Source organism: Leopardus geoffroyi, chromosome D4 (genome assembly GCF_018350155.1).
Source record: "Leopardus geoffroyi isolate Oge1 chromosome D4, O.geoffroyi_Oge1_pat1.0, whole genome shotgun sequence".
NCBI classification, from domain to species: domain Eukaryota; kingdom Metazoa; phylum Chordata; class Mammalia; order Carnivora; family Felidae; genus Leopardus; species Leopardus geoffroyi.
Genome location: NC_059342.1, coordinates 63649546 through 63667715, shown reverse-complemented (window position 1 = coordinate 63667715; position 18170 = coordinate 63649546). Strand labels below are relative to the sequence as shown.

The 18170-nt window shown below is 44.6% G+C and overlaps 1 long non-coding RNA gene across 1 annotated transcript; it reads right to left on the bottom strand.

Moving 5' to 3' along the window:
• Window positions 1-3321: 3321 nt before the first annotated feature.
• Window positions 3322-6761, bottom strand: LOC123592991. The gene is made up of 3 exons (XR_006710039.1): window positions 5971-6761; window positions 4198-4316; window positions 3322-3499 (listed from the first exon to the last, which is right to left on the bottom strand). It is a non-coding gene; the product is annotated as an uncharacterized LOC123592991 (long non-coding RNA).
• Window positions 6762-18170: the final 11409 nt, after the last annotated feature.

The window sequence follows — 18170 nt, the reverse complement described above, 5'->3', positions numbered from 1 at the left end:
ACGCGAGGCGGCTGGGACCGCCCGGTGTACACCACTCTCTCCAGTCCCCGGCCCCTGGCCCTCCGCGCTGTCGCTGGCGAGAGTGTCCCTTTTTCGGCTTGTTGCCCTCTATTACTACGATCTAGTGTTTCTACTGAAAAAAAGTGCCTTGCTCTGTTGCCTCTTACTGGTACCGTCGAGACTCGTTCAGACTGCCGATTGGCTGACGGTCCCGTCAATCTCCCCGCGAAAGCATTAGCCTCAGGCACTTCAGGAAAATGTTACTCCGTGCCTATTAATGCACAAGTAAAGCGTTCTGGAGAAAATCCAAACTATTTGATGGGTTTTGGGGCTTGTAGTTTTTCTTACAGGGAATTATAGACATAATAGACATTATAGACATAATGTAATTCACACAAAGAATTACATTACTTTGGTCCCTCTAGGTTAGGGCCTGCATTGGGCAATTTTTAAAGCGTTCCTCTATCCCTCTTCCACCTCCATGATTCTGAGGTGCAACAGGGTTGACAGCTACTGCTTTTTCGCTTCTTTGGAACAAGACATTGACCAGAGAAAAGATAAGAAACATAAATCAGTAAGTAGTTTCTGATCTCAACATTAGTCTAGTTTAAGCTAATTAGACATTTTTTTTTATTCAATTACCAACTATTTCGCGTTCAATTAAACTAAATGCCTACCTTTTTAATGATGGAAAAGTAATCTAACTTGTCAATAAAAAGCTGTATGCCTCACACAACTATGAACTACCCAATGACATCAGATAGGGGTCCAGAGATCAAGAACGATTACTGTATCTGTTGCATCCACACGACTCCTGAAACAGAATGCTACAGGCACCAGCGACATTCAGTTTATTTCAAGGAGAGGCAAGGCAAACCGATCGATCAGGACCGACACTCTTGACCAGAGTGCAGTCTCGAACAGCCAGGGTACATTGTTTTTATAGCCAACCACATCGTATTATTATCACCTGGGAACAGAACAAAGGAATAGTTCCCAGGTGGAAACAGTTCAAACAGGCCCTTGCCCCAATCCAATCAAGCGCTAATCTATCCCTTGATAGGATAAGGCTGTTATCTCTTAATCTATAGTGTTAAAACAAAGATGTTATCTCTTAAGGCTACAGGTTAGCCCTACCCTTACATTTCCCTTTTCTTGTCCGTGAATCAATCCCTTGATTCATCATTAGGAACTAAGCCAACATAGTTGGACCTAATCATAATTTTTATTTCACCAACTCACCTCTTGACATACCGTACTAACCAATTGATAGTGCATGGGCCGATAGTTAACCCGAGAAGTAACCATAGCAGTGGCCCAGCTATGGTGGTGAGCAGCGATGTGAGCCAGGCAGACCAAGAGTGATACTAATTATTGCTGGCCTCCCTGCATGTTCCCTGGCTCTAAGATTGCTCCTTACTAAACTCAGTGTCTCGAATTGCTCCGGAATTGTTGGCATGAGACACTATGCACCAACCCTGCCCTTAGAGGTCCCCCTAGGGTTAAAATTGGTCGTGAACCCCAAGGGCACAATGACATCATACATTCGGAGGCCCCAAGTGTGCCCAGTATCTCAGAATGATGAGAAAATAGATGAGCTGGTGTTGGGTTACATTTTCCTTGGGCCGCACATTGTTCGGGGTTCGAAGGAGAGTAATTAGGGGGTCAAGGTCCCGTCCTGTTAACCAGGGGGCTAGCATCTCACAACCCCATTTGGCACCGTGGTATTGACCCTCTCCTTCCCATTTTTTCTATCTGCATCTTAGCCAAATTTCCCTCTAGTGCCCTATTTCCTCATCCACAATTGTTCTCCCCAATGTTCCTGAGAGCTCTTGCCCAGGTTTGCAACCCCCATTCTTCTTCTACCAGGTCACACAGGTCGAACAAGAAACAAAGCACAGTACGCGAGGCTTTAGATGTTACCACCTTCCCTGTGACAGTGTCACAGGTATGGCCAATAAGACAAGGGGTACAGTTCTGCACAGTCTCCCAAGCTTATTATACAAACCCAGACAATTGTTATCCCCGCATCAGTCTTATCTTTAAAGGATCCTCTGGGTGCTTTTTGACCTTCCGTCACTGTTCGTTCTCTGGTCCCGTATCAGTCCTGGGTGTTTCCGCCTCCGTGCGGTTTTTCTTAACCTGAAAGTGATGAATCCAGGTTCGGACACCGTCTATCTTCACAGCCGTTGGTGTAGTCAGGATCACGGTGTGCGGTCCTTTCCAGCGCGGCTCCAGGGTTTCAGGTTCATGCCTCTTGACCCAAACTAAGTCTCCTGGTTCAAAGGGTGGGGAAGTACAGGAGGATGGGCAAAGGCTTCTTTCAAGGCCTTGGTTATTTCCTTTTGTACAAGATGCAGGGCCAAGAGTGAAACCAACAAGTGGTCCTGTTCTAGCTGTTCCTTTATGTCGTCCCCTAGCCTCGGCAAGATAGGTGGAGGTCTGCCAAATAAGATTTTGTAAGGGGACAATCCCTTGAGAAATGGAGTACAATGCGCTCGCAAAAGGGCAAAAGGCAGAACATTTTGCCAATTTTCGCCAGTTTCAAGGGACAATTTGGTTAAGGTCTCCTTTAGCGTCTGATTCATCCTTTCGACTTGACCCGAGCTCTGGGGTCTATAATGCACAATGTAATTTCCAATTTATTCCCAATGCTCTGGCTAGACCCTGCGATACCTGTGCCCTGAAGGCTGGACCATTGTCCAATCCTATGCTCAGAGGCAGCCTGAATCTAGGAATTAGTTCATTTAATAATTTTTTTTTTTTTAACTGTCACCTGAGCCATTTCTGATTTAGTGGGGAACGCCTCAACCCACCCGGAAAAGGTGTCCACAAAAACAAGCAGATATTTGTCTCTGTATTTCCCTGGTTTAATTTCAGTAAAATCCACTTCCCAAAACCAGCCTGGCTCAGTTCCTCTATCTCTTTTAGCTTCTGAAACCTTATTTGCACCCTGATTTACTTGGGCGCAACTTACACATCTTTCAACCGTCTTCTCAATCTCTTTTCCCAGCCCTTGCACCCTGAACTTTTTCCGCACCAATTCTGCCATCTTTGTTTTTCCCAGACGAGTCCCTTGGTGGAGCAGGCACACCATGCGTCACCCAAGTACAACAGGTATCTTACCTTCAGGATACTGAACCCACTTTCATCCAGGTATCATACTTCCTGAATGATCAGGAGTCTCGCAGGTTCCCAGATGGCTGTTAGAAGGTGTAGAATTTCGGATTTTTGATGTCCTGCCCTCCGCTGTGAGGAGGCCGTGCTCTTGATAGATGGACCGTGTACATGCACAGTTGCAAAGTCATTAACTGACTTGTTTTTACCCAAGTTTCAGGGCTTTAGTTAGCATGATGAGCTCTGCGAGCTGGGCTGAGGTTCCCAGGGGAAGGGTCTGTTGCCATAGAACCTCGCGGTCTGTGGTAACTGCAGCACCGGCATGCCTTTGCCTTTGAAACACAAAACTACTGCCATCTGAAAACATGTTGATATCAGGATCCTGTAGGGGAATGTCTGTGAGATCGGAGCAGAGGGACGAAACTGTCGCTAAGTCGCTGGGCAAGAATGTAGAGGGGGACCTAGTCCTTCGGGCAGCAAAGTAGCTGGGTTTAAGGCTGCGGGGGCACAAAAATGTATCCAGGGCTGGTTGAGCAGCAATGCCTGATGCTGGGTAATCCGAGCATTTGATAGCCACTGTTCTGGGGGAGCCCGCAGTAAGGCCTCCACTTCATGGGGCCCCGTAACAGACCACGTCTGTCCCAGGGTTAGTTTATCTGCGTCTTTTACTAGTAGCACGGTGGCAGCAATCTGTCGAACGCACGTGGGCCACCGGGAAGCAACTGGGTCTAGCCTTTTGGCTAAATAGTGCCTGGGACCTTGGCGCCAACCAGTGGCCTGAGTCAGAACTCCCTTGGCTACCCCCCCTTTCTCGGCTACAAACAAATGGAATGGCTTAGTGGGATCTGGCAGGGCCAAGGCCGGTGGGGTCATGAGAGTCTCTCAAAGCTTGGAAGGCTTTAGTTTGAGTCTCCCCCCATGTAAGGGACTCCGGAGACCCCTTGAGAGTGGCATACAAAGGGGCTGCCAGTTCAGCAAAGCCAGGTATCCATAGTCTGCAGTAGCCTGCTGCCCCCAGGAACTCGTGAACTTGTTTGCAAGTTTTAGTATGAGAAATAGAGTCACCGAGATAGCACTTACCTTTTTAATGTTGTAACCTAAATGAGTGACCGCAGTGAGAGAGATCTGCATTTTGGCTGATACTCAGTATCCCAATTTTTGCAGAAGACTCAAGAGTTCCTTGGTGGCACTCAGGCATTCTGAATTAGAGGGGGCCACCAGCAAGATCTCATCAACATACTGCAACAGAGTTACCTGCGGTTTGGAGATTTGAGATGGTTGTAAATCCTGGCGCAGGGCTTCATTAAGAAGAGTAGGGGAGTTTTTTGAATCCCTGGGGAAGTCACCTCCAGGTGACCTGTCCAGCTTTTCCTTCTTCAGGATTGGTCCATTCAAATGCAAACAGTGGCCGGCTCTGTGGGGCCAGCAGGATGGCAAAGAAGGAGTCTTTTAAGTCCAGAACTGTATAATACACCTGAGAAGGGGGAAGCAGACTAAGGAGAGTATACGGGTTGGGTACAGTGGGATGAATATCCACTACTCTGGAGTTTACTGATCTCAGGTAATGGACTGGCCGAAAATCGGATGAGTTAGACAGGGAGAAGTGAAGTATTCCATGACAACTTGCATGGGGTCAGAACGCCTGAGTTGTGCAAACACTTGATGTGAACAGAGATTCCCCGCCTAGCCTCCCAGAATGTAGGATATTGTTTCAGTCTTACCGGAAGCGCAGACGCCTTAAGTTCCACAGTTATCGGGGCTTGATGAATCACTAGTCCAGGCGGATTGATCTCAGCCCATTCCTGGGGAAAGTCTGCCTGGAGACTTTCAAGCAGGGGATCGACTGTGTGAACATTTTCATTGGGCACCGGGGTAAATAGGCCCTCTTCCCCAAGTGGCACAGTCACCATTACTATTGTTGGGCCATCCTGGCCGACTTTAACATGCATACCCCCTTCAGTGAATCTCAAAGAGGCAGTTTATATAATAGGTCTCTACCCAGTAATCCAGGGTAGGGGCATTCAGGCATGATTAGGAAAGAATGTGTAACAGTTTTACGGCCTAAATCTACTTGTCGTTCAGTGGTTCATTTACAAGTTTGGGACCCAGTCACTCCTTGCACTAGGATTGCTCCTCGCCTGGTGGGGCCAGGATCTTGTTTTAGAACAGAAAAGTTTTCCCCAGTGTCCACCAAGAAGGTCTTCGGCTGGTCCCCTATATTAACAGTAACCAACGGCTCAGAAGGGGCCACCGAGCCGCGGCCCTGTCAGTCAGAACCAGCTTCCGTTACAGACACCTGGGGTGGCCGAGTTTTACACGGGGCTATTGGGGCAATCCTTTTTCCAGTGTCCCTCTCGCTTGCGATATGCACATCGGTTTTTTCCTAGTGGCACTCTAACCCTGTGTCTTTTTTCTTTTTCCCCAGACCAGAATTCTTTGGGTGTTTGGGGTCCCCTTCCCTCGCAGGCATCCAGAACGGCCTACCACCCTAGTCAATTTTTTCGTCCGTCCTCTCTTCCCGAGAATCCCTATTGTTAAAAACTTTTTGGGCTATTTCAACTAACTCAGATAAATTTTTCCCTTCAAACCCATCTAATCTTTGCAATTTCTTCCAAATGTCTGGGGCTGCCTATGAGACAAAGGCCAGGTTTAATGCCCTTCTATTTTCAGGTGCCTCAGGGTCAATAGGGGTAAAGGTACGGTACGCTTCCATGAGCCTTTCTAAGAAGGCTGAGGGGCTCTCCTCCGTCCCTTGAACTACTTCAGTTACCTTAGACTTGTTTGTGGGCCGGCGGGGAGCCGCTCGGAGACCTCCCAGTAGAGTCTGGCGAAATAGGGTCAATGATCGCCTACCGTGAGGAGTGTTTGGATCCCAATCTTCAGGGTGCGAGGAAAGAAAGACTTCCTTGAGTAAGGCGGGATCCTCGGTGGGATGCCCGTTTGGCCCCATCACCAATTTCCGGGCCTCACGACGGATCTTATCCCATTCCTCGGTAGTGAAGAGAGACTGCAAGAGCTGGCAGTCATCCCAGGTTAGCTGCTGGGTCACAAATATCCTTTCAAGGAGAGAAGTTAATGCTTGGGGTTTTTCTGAGAATGGGGGGTTTTGAAGCTTCCAGTTATAAAGGCCGCTAGTGGAAAAGGTACATAAATCATAAAGGGTCGGACATCACCCTGCAAAGGTGGCCCTGGCCGAAGGAGTAAGGCAGCGGGAGGGGGATAGAAGGAGGTTCCTGATTGGGTGTGAGACGGGCTCAGGGGAGTGTCCCGACTCGGGCTTGCCTCGTATTCTCCGGGCGAGAACTATAGGGCCATTTACAAGTTTCTTCTTCTTCCTCCGGTGCAGATGGTAAAGGGGGCGGCCGTTTAGTCCCGTCAATATTCTTATCAGGTGGACGGCCTTTAAGCGGCAAAACCTGTACTTTAGGGAGGTGAGGGGAAAGGAAAGGTTTTAGCCAATCTGGAGGGTTTTCGGTGAGGGTTCTCCATGCCTCAATGTATAGGATTTGATCTTCATGCATAGAATAGACAATAGCATGAACCTTATGTACCAGAGTGAGGTCAAAGGACCCCTGAGGAGGCCATTCAGCCTGAAAGCTGGTCCATTCCACCTCGCAGAGAGTTCGAAGGACTGGCTTCTTGACATGGAAGCCGAGAATTGAGGCAGCTTTCCATAGTCCTGGAAATGGGCTAGTATGAGACTCTGAGAGGTGGGGGTACTCTGATTTTGACCCATGACAAAGATAGGCAAAACCAAGGATGCCCAGACAATCAACAGAAAGAAAACAATTAAGACAAAACCGAGAAGGATGCACAATCAACAGAAAGAAAACAATTAGGCAAAACCAAGTAGGATGCACAGACAACCAACAGAAAGAAAATAATTAGGCAAAGCCAAGTAGGATGCACAATCAACAGAAAGAAAATTAAGACATGAACAGAACACATGTTCGAGATCTTGAAGCCAGTGGGCCTCGGCAGCCACATAAAAATAGGATCTTTTCTAACAAAAACCAAGCCAAACGGGATCCACCAGTGTCCCTGTAGGAACCCTGACTCTGGGTCTATAGCCGTGTCCAGCAGACCCTTCTTGAGTCATTCAAATGGTGCGCCCCAATCCTTACCTCTCCCAATCCCGAGCCTCCTTCCAGGGGTCAGTGGAGCAATCCGAGGAAAGGGCCCTCTTTCAGACCTTTAACTTTCCTGGCCAACGCACCAAATGTTGTATCCACACGACTCCTGAAACAGAATGCTACGGGCACCAGTGACAGTCACAACAAAGTTTATTGCAATGAGAGGCAAGGCAAACCGATCGATCAGGACCGACACTCTTGATCAGAGTGCGATCTCAAACAGCCAGGGTACATTGTTTTTATAGCCGACCACACCGTATTATTATCACCTGGGAACAGAACAAAGGAATAGTTCCCAGGTGGAAACAGTTCAAACAGGCCCTTGCCCCAATCCAATCAAGCGTCAATCCATCCCTTGATTGATAGGATAAGGCTGTTATCTCTTAATCTATAGTGTTAAAACAAAGATGTTATCTCTTAAGGCTACAGGTTAGCCCTATCCTTACAGTATCTTTTAAAAAATAAGAAAGGAAGGAAGGGAAAAAGACCCCGTGGAATTTAGGCAGCTTTGAAAAAAGGGTCAAACCTAGTCCATGCTGGATTTCTAGTAGTATGAAGACTTTGGTCCCTGTACCCACGGGGTCTTACCTGTGCACAAAGTGAGAAAGTAAACAAGCGTTTGCGGTTCGGGTTATTAGAATAGTTTGCCTGGTCAGGAAAGGAGTAACTGGCTCCAATAGAATTCAGATTTTACTAGGTGAGGCAGAAGCCTAACGACTGTGTTTGGGGGCCTGAGATAAGGAAACTGAAGGACTCCATAAAAATCTGTTTTTTGCTTATTTTCTGCTTCTATTCTTGTTAGGACCTGCATCCCATCCCATTTTACATATGCTTTGTAATGCAAATAGCATATGTACTCCTTGTAAGGGACTAGGAGTTAAGGATTTCTCTAGTATAGATAACTACTAAGGAAGGACCAAGTGAGAATGACTGGGAGAGGCTATGATATACGTATTCCAGACCACCAGAGCTAAACATCTGAACACCAAGACCCCCTAGCTCCAAGGAATAACACCTGGGACCTTGTCTTGTTCTAACTAGTTCCTGGATGCCTGAGAGTGTAGCAAGATTCTCGCACAGAGAGACAGGACACAGGCTTTTCTGTCCGGGAAGCAACTTTGTCATGCCAGCATGAGCTCAGTGGGTTCTTACCTGAAAAACTGAGCCCCAAGCGCAGCAGGGTATAGCCTTTTATGCAATTTCTACTTGTCTCCCATATGGGGTGACATATAGTCTGATTGGACACAGTCCAAGTTACAGAGTCATGTCACAGCTATGTACATGTGTATAGTTGATCGGGCCACGTTGCCTTACTTTGTTCTGAGGAGGCCTCCACCACATCCCTTAGGAAGGGGCTCTACCACAAGAGGACACATACACCAGATCATAAATAATCCCCAGTAAAACCCCCAGACCCCAAACAAAGACAAGATTCATACTCCTTTCCTTTCTGAGTTTCCTGGTATCTCCTATGCAGATACTCCATCTGTTTCTGCTCTCTTTATATCCTCATAAACTCTGCTCTCACCCCCTGCTAGCTCAGAGTTTGATTTCCATCCTTCGAGAAGCCAAGGATCCTCTTGGCTGGTCCTGAGGGAAAACTCTGGGGTCCTACTGGCATCAGACCCACCTGCTGAAATGTATTGTGTGAGATAATGACACTGAGTCTCCCATCTTCCTCCTTTGGCTGCTCTTCTATTGGCAAGCCTTGCATTCAGAGAACCACTAAATGACAAGCAATGGTTCTTCTAGCCTAAAGCTTGTAAACTAGAGTTTCACAGGCTGTATTTAGTCAACAGATAAGCTTTGTTTGTTTTGGGCAGTATTGGCTGTCCTTTGTGGTTAAAAACAAAATCCAACATTTAAAATAGGATATTTGACATAAAAATGCAGATTATCAACTTCTCTTGAAAATGTTGAAACTCTAGCATCTTCATATTCTTATATTCTGTGGTCATGTTGACTAGGGCTGAGTTGTGCTTCCTCTTTTAGTTCTGTTTACTGTAATCCCCACTAATACCAGTTCCCTCACACTAATTGAGTTTCGTTTGGGTGTCGTCACCTGTGTGTCCTACTACAACAAATCAATCGCTGATTGTAAATGAACATTGTTGGTTGCCTACCCAGAATCCATCCCCCCCCCTCACTTTCTTAATAGAACACAAGCAGGATTTTATTCAAGTATCCATTTAGCCCCCTTCATTCCCTATGTTTTAGAGAAAGCTAACTTCACTTTCATCTCCAAAGATTGTCTTAATATAAACAGTCTCATGCCCCATGCAAAGTCCTAGTCTTTTTTTTTTAATTATTTTTAATTGTTTTAAATGTTTATTTATTTTTGAGACAGAGAGAGACAGAGCATGAATGGGGGGAGGGTCAGAGAGAGAGGGAGACACAGAATCGGAAGCAGGCTCCAGGCTCTGAGCTGTCAGCACAGAGCCCGATGCGGGGCTCGAACTCGTGAACCACGAGATCATGACCTGAGCCGAAGTCGGACACTTAACCGACTGAGCCACCCAGGCGCCCCAACAAAGTCCTAGTCTTAACAGTGGACAGTTTAATCAGGGTTAATTGCTTAGACTACTACAACCAAAGCAGTTTATTTCTGAATTTTTTTGTGTGAGAACTGAAACTGCTGGAGCCTTCTTGCCAACAAGCTTAATAATGAAGCCAACACAGAGGTGGGAAGATCTAAGAGAATCTCAGGGAAATGGTGAGGACACTCCTCACTCCAACACACACTTCGGAGAAAAACTGAGAAGAGGGCACATCTTTGTAGAACCTTTCAATTCTAATCATGTAGGTAACCATATCCTCCAGCTACTGGTAGACTCTACTTTTTCTGAAAGTCCCAGTCAGCCATCTGACACCTTGAGAATAAGACTTTTTACTTTACATCTGAAGTAGGTGTCCTGATTCAAACAGGTAGCCTCACCATAAAGAATTGGGGATACGCAATAGATAAAGTGGAGGATGGCAGAGACCTCTCTCAAAGAACATATTCCCTATTTATAACCAGCAACCTCCTAATCAACATCTTAATCGAGAGGGAAAAGAATAGTCCTAGAAGAATAAGTTTGGCCCTCATCAACAGTAGACCAGCATTTGCTATCCTGTCCTATGGCCTTTGTTAACTACACAATTCTGCCACGAGGTGGCAGCAGGTGACAGGCTTTCATCCCCAGTTTCTCTCCTAAAAGCTTCACTGAGTACCCTACTGTATTACTCTTTGGTCACATCTTCAATTTCACTCTTAGAAACCTGGCCAACTACTTACGGTGAGCTTGATGCTCTCCTAAAGGACAAAATTAAGATGCTTAGGATTTTTTAGTTACCATTTGTCTATGCTCCCTGCAAATGCTCCGCTAGAAGATTATTATTTTATCTCTATGCATTAAAATATTCCATGAACTCTAGATTGGGCTATTTGTGTACTAAACATAATTCCTTTACTTATCCTTACTTTTAGTCAAGTATTTTATCTAGTGTGACATCACTTGTCAACTATAAGCATATAGGTTCCATGGCCCCTGCTCTAGACTTAGTGAATCAGAATCTCCAGAGGAAAATTCTCTGGAAATGCAAGTTCTTACTTTTGTTAACTATGCCCCCCTTAGGGACACATTTGAGAACACTGCCCCGAGTGAGGCTATCCAGCCCTGCCTGACTGAGAGTGTTCTGCAGAAAAGAGTTCCCTCCTCTTGTCCTCAGCTTTCCCCTCCCTCATAGACATTCAGCATTGCCACGTCTTTCTTCTTCCCCACACTTCTGTCTTCTCCCCAGATCACCGAGCCTACTATGTTATGCCCTCTTTGTACGATTTCTGCAGATCATGCTTGTGGCTTTATTCCAGGGAGCCAGCAAACTTGAGAGCTGATATAGTCACAAATTTTCAGAGAAGCCACCCTTCACTTTATACTCTCCTAAAAAGCTACGTTGTGTCTGTTACAGTCACATAATTGGTCTTCTACGTTTCTATGCCATGTGACATTCTATGTTTACATTACTAATATTTTTATAATTTTGATCTCTATTATGTTGACAGCACACCACAGCATCCACTGGATGACCAAAAGCTAGGGATAAGCAGTGCTGGAGGTCCAAAACTATGACTTCAAAGAATGTCACTTTGGAGTCTTGCTAAGAGACACAGAGGTCTGGGCTCCCACCTGCCTCTTGCCAACGGATGTGGAGTCTTGCTGAAAGGTGGTCCTATTCCCAGCACACAGATGGGATCCCTCTCTTGATCCCTCAGATGGTGATTCGTTAAGAGATTATTGTATTTTACTCCAAAGTTACCCTTGCATAGGGGAGGATGGAAGAAGTGTCCATTACCCAACACTTTCTTTTTTTTTTCTTTTTAATTTATTTTGAGAGCATGAGAAAGAGAGCACAAGCAGGGAAGGTGCAGAGAGAGAGGGAGAGAGAGAACCCCAAACAGGATTCTAGGCAGCGCAGAGCCCAACAAGAAGCTCAATCCCACGAACCGTGAGATCATGACCTGGACTGAAATCAAGATTCAGACGCTCAACGGACTGAGCCACTCAGGCTCCCCTTTTATTTACTTATTTATTTTTATTACCAACACTTTTCAACAACCCAGTGCTATGGACTGAATTGTGTCCCCAAAACTCATGCGATCCCCAACCCAATGTTGTTGCAGGATTTTTTACCACCATACCCAGGATTCATTGCTCCCACTTCGAAGAATGAAGCAGTGGACACAAAATGAGCAGCAGGCAAAAGTTTATTAGCGTACCTCTCTTTTCTATTGTCCTTTCTTATTTCTTTCTGGAGAAACTTCAATCTGCTGTTCCTCAGCTTTATCCATTCTGCTATTTCACCTATTTTTCATACCTAATATTTCTCCTTAATTCCATTTTTGTTTACATTTTCTTCTTCTTTGATATTAACATCTTCTCATCTCTTTTGGTATGTTTACTAAAAGTAGTATGTTTACTACTTTAAAATTGCTGGTCTATTTGCTCTGTTACCTTGTGATAGAATTTATAATCCAGCATATTCCTTGTGGTTTCTTTTGGTTGTTTTTTTTTTTTTTTTTTTATGTTTAATTTATTTTTTAGAGAGCGTGAGCAAGTAGAAGAGGAACAGACAGACAGGATCAGAGGATCTGCGCTGACAGCAGAGAGCCCAATGTGGGGCTTGAACTCCCAAACCGTGAGATCATGACCTGAGCTGAAGTCAGAAACTTAACCAACTGAGCCACCCAGAAGCCCGTGTCTTTCTTTTGAAATAGTTATTCTTCTGGGGCGCCTGGGTGGCTCAGTTGGCTAAGCTTCCGACTTCAGCTCAGGTCATGATCTCACAGTTCATGGGTTCAACTCCGCATTAGGGCTCGGATTCTGTGTCTCCCTCTCTCTCTGCCCCATCCCCACTCATGCTCTATCTCTCTCTCTGTCTTAAAAATAAATAAAACATTAAAAAAATTGAAATAGTTATTCTTCTCCAATGTCATGTTATTTTGGCCTGTGGGCTTATTTTCCCCTGTGTATGTATCAGGCAACATACCAGGGAGAAGGACAGTCCTCATGTCAGCTCCTGGTTACAGTGAAATGAGTGGAGAGCCCTGGCACCAAATACGTCTGAGCTAATCACATTCACTTTTCAAAATAATTTCTCAGGTCAAAGCTCCAACTTTTCCTCCCAGGGTGAAAAGCATTTGGGAGAGATACTTTCAAAACTGTTGCTCACTGGTCCTGGAGTTTGGAAGGGAAAGGGTGGCAAAGTAATTGCTCAGAGGGAGTCAATCCCATCTATTTCCTCCTCACACACAGAAGACTCTGGCCCCACTGTGTAATCCTGACATCTGGGCCAGAGCCCCGAGTCCCCACAGGGAGAGGTACAGGCCAGCTGTGGGGCTAGTTCAGTGTCTTGTCAGGAACCACAGCAGAACCTACAGCCAGCCCATCTCCACTGTCCCCTGCCTCCAGCTGCTTTCCATTCTCCAACATTCAGTTGCTCTTCCCTCCTCACCCACTCGTCCCTTAGACCGACTTTGCCTTTATTCTCTTTGCTCTTTAACTTTCTCCAGTCTGGCTTCTACCCCCAACACTCTACTGAGAGACTGCTGTATTCAGCATCATAGTAGATTCCAGCCTTTTTGCTAATCCGTGTTGTGTCCTCATCTTTAACACGTTGACGCAATTAATTAATCCCTCCTTGGAGAACCTTCTCTTGGCTTCAATGATGCCATCACAGCATCGAACTTTTCTTCCTGCCTCACAGACTCTTCTTCTCAGGCTCATTTGATTGCTTCCTATACTACCACCTAACGGCTGTCAGATGGCCCCGAGCACTCAGCTGGCCATAGGAGGTAGATAGTGAGGGGGAGCCTGCCAGTAATTTTCATTCAATTTTTATAGCGATTAGAGTGATCTTTTAAAAGCACATTTTTTAAAATATGAAATGTATTGTCAAATTGGTTTCCATACAACACCCAGTGCTCATCCCAACAGGTGCCCTCCTCCATACGCATCACCCACCCTCCCCCTAGAAGCACAAATTGAATAATGCTATCTCCTGGCTTCCCATTGCACTTGGAATAAAATCGAATCATGTGGTTATGGCTTATAAGATTTGCATGGCCTGCTTACTCTCCCCACATATTCATTAAGCTCAAACTCTGTCCAGGCTCAGAGCTTTCTATTTTATTTTATTTTTAAAGTTTACTTATTTATTTTGAGAGAGAGAGAGAGAGAGAGAGAGAGAAAACACAAGTAGGGGAGGGGCAGAGGGAGAGGAAGAGAGAGAATCCCAAGCAGGCTCCTTGCTGTCAGTTACTTACCTCTCCTGGGATCATGACCTGAGCCAAAATCAAGAGTCAGACTTTTAACTGACTGAGCCACCCAAGGGGCCCCAGACCTTCCTATTTTAATTACTGCTATCTCTCTGGAACTTACAGTAGTGCCTGACAAATAGTAGATATTTGTAGTAAGCTGAATAATGGCCCCCAAAGATATCCACATTCTAATACCTGGAACCTGGAACTATGTTACTTTATATGGCAAAGAGACTTTGCAGATGTAATTAACTTAAGGACCTTGAGATGAGGAGATAAGAATGTTTGTGTGCCCCCAAAATTCATATGTTGAAACCCTAATCCCCCAAAGTCATGGTATTAGGAGGTGAGGCCTTTTGGGAGGTGATTAGGTCATGAGGGCAGAGGGATTAGTGTCCTTACAAAAGAGACTCCAGAGAGCTGGCTTGCCCTTCTGCCATCTGAAGTTACAGTAAGAAGATGGCTATCAATGAGGAAGCTGGTCCTCACCAGACACCAAATTTGCCAACACCATGATCTTGGACTTCCCAGACTCCAGAACAGTGAGGAATGTGTTTGTTATTCATAAACCACCAGTCTATGACAGTTTGTTACAGCAGCCCCAATGGACTAAAACAGGGAGAGTATCCTAGAATACCCTGGTGAGCTCTGAATGTAATCACAAGGGCTCTTAATAAGAGGGAGGCAGGAAGATTAAAGGAGGAAGAAAATGATGCGCTGATGGAAGAAGGGAAGAAAAGGCGATGTGATACATGGCCATGAGCCAAGAATGTGGGCAGCCTCTAGAATCTGGAAAAGATCAGGAAGCAGATTCTTCCCTGAAGCCTCCAGAAAGAACCAGCTCTGCTGACATCTTGATTTTGGTCCATAAGACAGACTTCTGACCGTCAGAATTGTGACAGATTACATTTGTGTGTGTTTCAGATTTGTGGTAATGTGTTACAATAGCAATAGGAAACTAACATAGTGCAGAAAGAATGGGTCGGAGGGTTGAATGAATTTAAAATATCATTGCTTTAGGGGCACCTGGGTGGCTCAGTCAGTTGAGTGTCCGACTTCAGCTCAGGTCATGATCTCACAGCTTGTGAGTTCGAGCCCTGCATTGGGCTCTGTGCTGACAGCTCAGAGCCTGGAGCCTGCTTCAGATTCTGTCTCCCTCTCTCTCTCTGCCCTCCTCTGCTCATGCCCTGTCTCTCTCTGTCTCAAAAATAAATAAACATTAAAATATCATTGCTTTATATGTATGTCCAAATACGGTATCTCTGAGCCACCCCTCCCCAATGCAGAAACAGTCCCAGTCTGAGTGTCCTCTGGTTATTTTGGGGAATGAGTTCCCAACTACGGTTGTTCCTATGCCCCCATTAGTGAAAAGTGATGGGGAAAATGATGGGGACCTGACTTCACTACAAACAGTCTGTTCTATTTCTGACTCTGATCAGAGCGTCTCTTCCCAGGTTAGTGGGTAGGATGAGACACATGCCATCCTGTTCCCTTTTGTTTTCCCTTGTCTTTGTTCACCCTGCCTCCGACCCAAATGTTCTCCTCTAGTTCCAAAATAAAAGCCTCAGCATCGCAATGATGCAAATACACGATGGTGGGAAATTGCAGTGAGGTCACTGCTGGCCTCAAACAGTCAAAAACGTCCTGTTACACACACACATACACACACACACACACACACACACACACACACTCCCCACAGATTGAGAGAGAGAGAACGAGATGGGAACACATAAAGATATTCATAACTGTTTAATTTGGCTTAGACTTTTTACTTTCAGTAAATTTTGATTTTCTTTTTACTTGACTGTACTTGTACATTTTTCACAATGAGCATAAATTATTTGTAAAATAAGTAAACTTTGGTGTGTGTGGGTGGCTCAGTTGATTAAGTGTCAGACTTTGGCTCAGGTCATGATCTCATGGTTCGTGAGTTTGAGCTCGCATCAGGCTCTGTGCTGACAGCTCAGAGCCTGGAGCCTGCTTCGGATTCTGTGTCTCCCTCTCTCTCTGCCCCTCCCTGGCTCACGCTCCCTCTCAAAAATAAATAAACATTTAAAAAACAAATAAAATAAAATAAGTCAACTTTATAACAGAAAATATATCAGTTAGGTACAACCTATTTTTAGAACCATGGTGGGGTTGCTACCAAGCCAAGAGTTTGACAAAAATATGAGAGGAATATAAATTGTCAGCACTGCAGCAGAGTCTTAATACAATCAGGTGATGGAAGTTAGTTAGTAATGCAAATTAGGCAACGAAAATGGTTTCTAAGAGGCGTGGACCAGCAAATCCCCAGTACACAGAGTGGCATCATGACTGTAACAGACTGCTTAGCATATACATAAGTGACATGGATCCTCATGGAAGCACCTCCGAGTCCTCAAACCCTGATATGCATCTCATTCCTAGTCCCGAATTTTTGACCCAGTATCTTCCGCTTCCCTGAGAAGCTAAAACAACCCTCCTCAGTTAGATGAGTGGCTTTTTAGTCCTGGGAAGATTTATAATTAACTACAGAGAAAATGAATTAAATTAAACACATAGTATTAATACTTTCATTCAACTCAGGAGAATCTGTGTGTGTCTACAATGTTTAAGAGAATCTGGCAGTCAGTCATCATTGTAAGTTGAAAGACAGGAGAATTTGATTCAATGTAGAAACTGCATTGAATGTTACAAGACTTTAGAGGCATTCTATACAGGAAGGTATTAGATGTTCAAAAGTTGTTTAAATACTTTGTAAACTTTTTGCTTATGAAAGTGTTGCATTTACTGTCAGGTAACTAAAACATGTAAGAAAATCAAACATATTTAAATGTACAAATGTAATTTAAAATCAACTAATTAAAAAGAAAAATTGCTTATTTACATATAAAACTATCAGATTTATAAACAGAAGAACAGATTTATAAATTAAATTTACAGAGTTAAAAAAAGATAGGTTTTAAGAATTTCCACATTAATATATTCACCTTATTTTCAATCCATGTAACAGCAGGTATTTCTTAAAAGGCAGAAAATCCCCCCCCCCAACATTAAAAAAACACAAACTCTCATTATCATAACTAAATTCTTATAGCAACAATAGAAGAAAATGAAATCTCAGGTTTCAAAAAAGTGGTGTTATGTATATTATATTTAAATCGGAAATTTTAAAAAATGTATGCCAATCACATAAAAACTTAGTTTGACATCCCTCTAGAATTTTTTTTCTTTTTTTTTTTTTAGTTTATTTTGAGAAAGAGAGAGCACACACACAAGTGAGCAGGGTAGGGGCTGAAAGAGGGAGAGAGAATTCCATGCAGGCTTCACACAGTCAGCACAGAGTCTGATGTGGGGCTCGAACTCACGAATCCGAGATCATGACCTGATCTGAAATCAAGGGCTGGACACTCAACCAACTGAGCCACTCAGGCGCCCTGACATCCCTCTAGAAATTTGAATAAATTATCACTCATGAACTCTGGGTCTAAAATAAACTGGACATCAGACAGTAAAAATAAGCACATTTTAAAATCAGACTAATGGAAAAAATACCATATTGTAGTTCTTTAATCAACTATTGCTTGTAGATACCAAGGATCGACTATAGTCCCCACCTGATCAAGGCTACCTCAAAGGATAATACACACCGGTAGTATCCAAACCTACTTACAATGGGTTCCTTCATTTCCTCATTCATTCATTCATTCATTCATTCCAAAAACACCCATTATAAGTAACAGGTGTATGACAAGACTGCTCTAGGTCCACAGGGAACTCATTTTCCAGACAGGTAATCCTCCCCAGGGCAGGAGCTATTGTCAGAGGTTAGGTCATAAATGGCTTTAACTGTCATGCAAATAAGCTTGAACTTTCAGTCCGGTGGAGTGTTAAACTGGAGAGAAACCTGATCTGGTTAATGTTTTTTTTTTGTTGTTTTTTTTTTGTTTTTTTTTCAACGTTTATTTATTTTTGGGACAGAGAGAGACAGAGCATGAATGGGGGAGGGGCAGAGAGAGAGGGAGACACAGAATCGGAAACAGGCTCCAGGCTCTGAGCCATCAGCCCAGAGCCCGACGCGGGGCTCGAACTCACGGACTGCGAGATCGTGACCTGGCTGAAGTCGGACGCTTAAC